Source organism: Lathyrus oleraceus, chromosome 2, assembly GCF_024323335.1.
Source record: "Lathyrus oleraceus cultivar Zhongwan6 chromosome 2, CAAS_Psat_ZW6_1.0, whole genome shotgun sequence".
Taxonomy (NCBI): Eukaryota; Viridiplantae; Streptophyta; class Magnoliopsida; order Fabales; family Fabaceae; genus Lathyrus; species Lathyrus oleraceus.
This window is the reverse complement of record NC_066580.1, coordinates 239657603-239664725: the sequence shown is the minus strand read 5'-3', so window position 1 is coordinate 239664725 and position 7123 is coordinate 239657603. Positions and strand designations below refer to the sequence as shown.

The 7123-nt window shown below is 30.5% G+C and overlaps 1 long non-coding RNA gene across 1 annotated transcript; it reads right to left on the bottom strand.

Annotated features, from left to right (window-relative positions):
- Positions 1–205: 205 nt before the first annotated feature.
- Positions 206–2513, bottom strand: LOC127119013 (uncharacterized). Its single transcript, XR_007802546.1, has 4 exons — positions 1928–2513; positions 1555–1600; positions 1006–1438; positions 206–490 (listed from the first exon to the last, which is right to left on the bottom strand). It is a non-coding gene; the product is annotated as an uncharacterized LOC127119013 (long non-coding RNA).
- Between the last annotated feature and the right edge of the window lie 4610 nt (positions 2514–7123).

Below are 7123 nucleotides of genomic sequence, written 5' to 3'. Positions count from 1 at the left end.
TTAGGGTGTAAAGGTGAGAGAAGAAAAATTGAAGTATGTAAAGTGTAAAAGAAAAATAAGTTTAAATTTAAAATGGAAGTATGCAATTGTAATAATAATTAAAAAAATATAATAATAATAATAATAATAATAATGATAATAATAATAATAATAATAATAATAATAATAATAATAATAATAATAATAATAATAATAATAATAATAATAATAATAATAAATTTTAATTTTAATTTTATATTTATATTTATATTTATATTTATATTTATATTTATATTTATCATTTGACCTTACTTTTTCTTCACTTATCACAACAAACAATATCACTTTATCTGGATTGATTTTTACATTTGATATTCTTTCAACATCTTGCTCAAGTATTTGTCGCTTGACATCCTTTTCAGCAATTCTACTATTCATCTCGTTATCTTTAGATATTGATTTTGGGCTAACAACATTGGAAGGAGCCCACTCCAAGTATAAGGGAGCATCCCTACATTGAACAGAACGCAAAGCAAGTTAATAAAATATTACTCACTATCAGTTAACAATTCTGCATGTAACTTGTGAACAAAAGAAACAAAAAAATATCTTAATAAGTCAAAATGTGTTTGCAAGATGTAACTGTTGTCATTCTTAAGTCAATAGCAGAATCAAATGTAACAACTAAAGTTGGCACCATGATGAAGAGTCATCCATTCAGGGAAGATCATCATCATATATATTATCAAATAAACAAACATGTTATTCATAATCCGAGACTTCTCATGTGAAAGAAAATCCAACAAACAAACAACCTTAACGTTAGAGAGCTTTGAGATTTCAAGTAGATGCACTGAAACAAATTTGGTCAACCACACTCTTTAAACACGTTATCAGGTGGTTCGATTCAGAAAGATCATGATGTGATTTCGTTGCACATAGGAATACTATATAAGTATGAACACATGCGACACAAAAACATATCCTCCTATTTGTATGACTAATCAAATAAAAATTAGATGTTACCTTTGCTTGCTTAAGTGCCAACTTCATCCTCCTGCAATCTTCTTACATAGAGAATTTGACGACAAATTGAAGATGTTGGAACATTGTCAACAGAGTCAACAAATCAGATCAAATATACTACGAATTGATGACAAGAAATGCAAGCCAAATATACTACCGCGAAAAGTAATTGAGTGAACTATTTGCAGAGTTACTTCGTCCAAAAGTAATTTGAATGAAGGTATACTTCATCCATATATTTTGTTTCATACAAGTGTATACCTTTAGATCACGATTCAAAACCATGATCATAGTTCACTCGATATCGGTTTAGAACAAACAAAATGAAATTTTTAGCTATCAATAGAGAATTAAGAGGGTCACTCACTTTCTTAACCCAAGCCTCTTTGAATTCTACAATATAAGGGTGCTTGATTCTTGCAATAAGATCCATCTAGAATTCCCAACAATCAATAACAGGTAAATCTCTTTTAAACAAATAAAAGCAGATTCCAAACATATGAATCAAATCAACAAAAGGGATACACCAAAAAAAGAAAAAAAAATCACCTTTTGATGAGCAGATCTTCTGCATCATTCAGTCTGCCTAGCAAGCCTGATTTTTTTCAACACATATGTTTATTAAAAAAGGCACATGAACACAATAAGATAAGAGAAAAAGGAATATGCTCTGTCAACCAATGAGACCCATGTATCTATAAAATATTTTGATTGAATGTCAGTGTAATATTTCTTTCCATGGACAATGCACTACCTTTAACCTCATAAGATAAACCCATCAATGAAATTGAAACCCAAAAACAACCAGAAATATAACCGACTATTTTTATGAACTACTAAACCATTAACAACCAGAAAAAATCAGCAGGAAGAGCCAAAAAAATTTACATTCCCAGCTAGAGCCAATCTCATATGCATTTACCATTTACACTGAACCTCAGTTTACCCAAGCCTGCAAATTGAATGTCTGTCATGAATGCTTCATATCTGATAAACCCATCAATCAAGTGGAAAACCAAAAAGTAATTGCAAAGTTGAATGCTTCATATCTGATGCTAACCTTCATAAGCACTAACCATCTTGACGAAGAAGATTAAAACAAAAATCAAGGGTAAAGAAAAAGAACCCAATACAGTGAGAAAAAGATTGTCAAAGAAGATTGTTGAAGAACTAACTCTGAAAAGCAAATGGAAAAAAACATTGAGAAGAAGATGATTTTTGAAATAGAAATAGAGAAAAGAAATAAGAATAGAAAGAGAAAAAGAAAAGAGAAGTGAGAGAAGAGAGAAGTGAAAAACGAGAAGTGAGAAGTGAGAGAAAAGAGAAAAGAGAAAAGAGAAAAGTGATGTGATCTGACATTGGCAATAGATAAAATTTGAAAAGGTTAGATTGGATATGTTTGTCTTGAACCAAGTAGGAAGCAATTTGGTTCGATAAGATAGTTTGGTTGGAAAAAATAAGTTTCGGACAAAATTTGCTCCCATTTTGATAAGCTGGAAAATTTAGAGACAATGATAAATATGAGTTTTTCATAATATTAAATTTTCTTATATTATAGATTGTTCGAAGTACTCAAATGTTTTAAGGAAGAGGAAACATCGTAATCAACTATAAAAGCATTTTACTAGGAAAGCATTTAAAACACTTTTTTCCGGTGGTAGTGACTCCTATTAAAGGCTTTCGCATCTTCTTATAAGGCCTAAAGATGAAGGCCGTTAAAAGGAGTAAAGTGCAGTGAGTAGACTTTATTCCCCTTTGAGCAGGCAATAAGCTATGCCTCCTCGTTTACCGATCAATTTTGGTTCTACGGCAGAACAAAAATCAAATAAAGTTATCTAAATTATTTTTATATCACAATCAATTTATCTTTTTATTCAATCAAATCAATATTATTTTTATCACATCAACACAATCAAAATCTTTTTTAGTAAAATCACTTATCATATAAACATTTTCAACAAAAAAATATGTAGTTTTAAATTCTCCATTGCACTTAAAGATATATAGAAACAAGATAAATTTTTTGTCAAACACAATAATAAAATATTTTATATTTTTTCATTTGTTTTTAAACACATTTCACTAATAAATAATAAATAAAAAAATAAAAAATATTTTAGTTTAACTAATATTAAGGGGAAAAATATTGAAAAGTTAATAAAAGTTATGCACAATTAATTATTAGACAAAAAAAAATTACAAACTTTCTCAACGATCATTTTTAAATTGAAAAATACAAATAATATCAACTACAAAATTACAAATCTCTTATAATATATAATTATCTAAACTTCTTAATCTATAATAAAGATAGATTTGATGTAGTGAAGAAAACTCAATTGAATAACATAATAATATATTAATTTTTTTCTACCATGTAATACTTAGATGAATATATACTTTCAACTATCATATTAATTAATTTTTCTTATTTAAAATTCATGATCAAAATAAAAGAAATGAGATGGACTCACCTAATATTTAAATAGATTCTTATGTGAAAGAACATGGTGAAGGGAAGCAATTGCGAGGATGCACACACTGGTCCACACTTTGACTTAATTATATTAGGTGAATTCTTGGACATTTTTAATGCCTTCTTTCAGTTTTATTGTTTATTTCATTTTTAATAATCTTTAAAACAATTGACAGCCTTCAACACCTTCTTTAAGTTTTGTTGTTTATTACATTTTTAATAGTTTTTAAAGCAATTGATGAAACTACAACTAGGTTCATAATAGCTTTTAAGCGTATAAAGCTGATACTGTTGTGTGAAGTCACCATGTGGTAACAAGCGGCTAGAAATAAGATAGGACAGTCTCATTTCCAGATCAATCCTATAAAATTATAATAAAGGCAAAATCAAATTAAAATGTTTTTCAATAATAATTTTAATAGGCAAAAATAAAATCACATAATTAAGATTAATAACATATTATAATATTTCACATTTACTTAATGCGAGTAATATACAATTAAAAATACATTAAAATAATCAAAGATATTTTTTAAATTTTAAATTGTATTAATTTTTTCGATTAACATTAAAATAATGGTTATTAAATATTCAGACACTCAACCACAAATATCAATATCTATTTTTGTCATTTGAAATAAGATTTATATATTTATAATTATTTTGTATTAATTTTATCTCTGCTTATTTTATATTATTTATGTTATAATATGAAAATACAAACTTCCATGTCACTTCACAGTATATATTTCACAATGATAATACTATTTGTGCACTTAAAAAAAAAAGATGCTGCTTCCTTTTTCATCTTGTTGCTCCAATCATGTTTCTACCAGTAGGTTCTCTTCCCCAATAATACTGAATACTACGTCCTCTCACCACTCCAAAAAATCTCCCACTTCTTTTTCATTTCCTTACAAGGCATTCTACCCAATGAGTGCTAGAGCCTCTTCAACATTCTTTGATACTGTCAAAGAGAGCAAAAAGTACATGTAATGTAACTTCTCTTCACAACCCTTCTTTAAGTTTTATTACTATTGTTTTAGAATGTGAAATGTTGTAGTTATTATTTTAGAATATGAAATAATATGGACACTATCCTATAAGATAAACTAAAGAACATGACCTTCATGGTTTGCCACATCTGTCACGAAGGTGTAATAACTATTGTGCGGATTTGTTTGTCAATCTTGCTTTTTTTAGTTCCTTTTTTATTAAGATTAATTATTATACATTGTCAGTGTAAAAAGTTTTACACCGTCGATTTTTTTTTAATATTCGACGTCTATGATTAACTGATAGTGTAAAATCTTTTTACACTGTCAATGTATTTCAATTAAACTCTTATTTATTTGTGGCTTAAAAAAAGAACATACATTATTATATATTATTTTTCTATTAAAAAAATTAAATAACAAGCAATCGAAGGTATCATTGAAATCAAATAATAATAATAATAATAATAATAATAATAATAATAATAATAATAATAATAATAATAATAATCTCAAAACTGGTTTGATGCAATAATTTTAGAGATTACTATATTAAGAAATTCTGCAAAAAATTTATAAATACATCTAATAAAATCAGACTATAGTTTCACTTACTTATGATTATATCGAAACATAAATAGTTGAAGTAGTTGTTGATTTTCGATACGGTAGCGCGATAGTAGATTTATAAGATTAGCATTGTGACATGGAAATCAGCTCAAAATTCAAGATGAATAAAGTGAAAAATGATGATCATAAGGTGTACCTTACATTTCGTGTGTGGTGATTTTTACACCTTAGGTCAAGTGGAGTGGATTTGCATTGGTTTGAACCTTAGTGATTTGGATCTTTACCGATCAAGAACAATTACCCCCAAGGCTTGTCGAGCGCTTAGGGACATGGGAAAGTCTTTAGTGGTTGTGGCCGAACTCCGAGGATGTTGTCTATTTCGAACTGAGATGTGAAATCTTTGGATTCAGTTGAAAAAGTAGTGGAGAACAAGCGCATTAAATGCATTTTCATCATTGAAATATTTTACTTCTTCTTTATGACATGTGGGATGAAGTACTAACTAGGGCATGATGCTGCTTATTGTGCACTCTAGTGTACTCCAGATTATTTATATTTCTAAGGGAAAAATCCAGCTGTTTATTTTGTAATTTTCCCTAACTAATTTGACTTGTGTGATCACTTTCGCTTATATATATGGATTGTTGAGTGCAAAGAGAACTTTTCGCAATCTTTAAGACTCAATTACCATTCACATACGTTTCTTATTAGGAAATGTCTTCTTCTCTTCCTTCCTGAAAGTCCTTAACAGAGCAGTTGCACCTCTTTGCTCAAAGCTTTCACCTTTCTCCATTACTTTGTTTTACCAACTTCGTTTTAACAGGGACCCTTCTCAACTCAATCTTTTACCTTCAACATTTTCTCCTCTTTTTCCAATATGAGTGATATCCCTATTCACATATTAAGTGATTCTGAGAGTGAAGTTTCTTCCGCTGCAGGAATAGGGGTATCTCCTGATTCACCTGCCCTTTCTCTTGCTCATGATCGCATGGGCCCTGAAATTCTGTCATTGATTAATGATTCTAATTCAGAAAAGGTATATGAGGACTCTCTTAATGAGAAAGCTTCTTTCCTGGATTCTTTTGAGGCCATCTTATTAGATGATGACGTTGAAGAGGGTCACCCTGCTGCTCATATGCCCTCTTCCATTTTATCTGATGCGAAAACATAAGCTGCTAACTTGAGGAGAGTACACATTGAGAATATCATCCAATTCTACCAGAGAACCCACAACTAAGAACCCAATGATGCTGGAATTAGGACCCACATGGAGTATCAAGGTAAGTTATATGTAGTTTATTGGGTCAAGCTCGACAAACGTTTTAAAGTTGACAAGTTTTCCCAAAAGGGTATGACGTTGGTAAAGACGTCCAACGCGAGAAAATACGGTTGGATGGATGCATAAGTGGTGGGAACCTTGTATATTATGAATAGCTAAATGGCTAAAAATGTTGTGAATATTGTGGTCAGTGACCCTCTAGATTGGTCGGTCCTTCTTGTGGTTTGAAAAAAAGGAAATATAGTTCTTTTGACAAGTGTTTGGTCTCATTTTACGAGTGTGTGTTCACCAGAATATGACCCTGGCTTTCCTTTTCTAACTTTGAGGTGGCCATCCTGAAACACTTGAAGGTTATCCCTCCTAACTTCATTCGGGGGCCTAGGCTTACATAAAGGTGTTACACTCTTGGACCGAGCACGAATATCATAAGCCCTCTCTCCGGATGTTCATTGATTTGTCCTATATCGTGTGTATCTCCCAGAATAAAATCCACGATCAAGGGCTTATTACTTTTCTCCTGGATGATCCTTAGATTAGCCCTTTCACCAACGATTGAGGGGATTTCTTGAGGCATTTCGTACTTGTGAAACCCCTCAGTCTAGAGGCCCACCTTTAATTCTGCAATGCCCCACTTCAGTCTTCTCTCTTCTGTAAAAGTAGATTCCTAAATTATTGGTCCCCTTTTTCAGCTTTATCGTCACTTCATTTATACCACCAATTCCTTCTACGTCAAATTAGACCCCTTTCCCTATAAGAGGTTATCAACAAGGAGGACTTACATTTCATGTGAAATTCTAT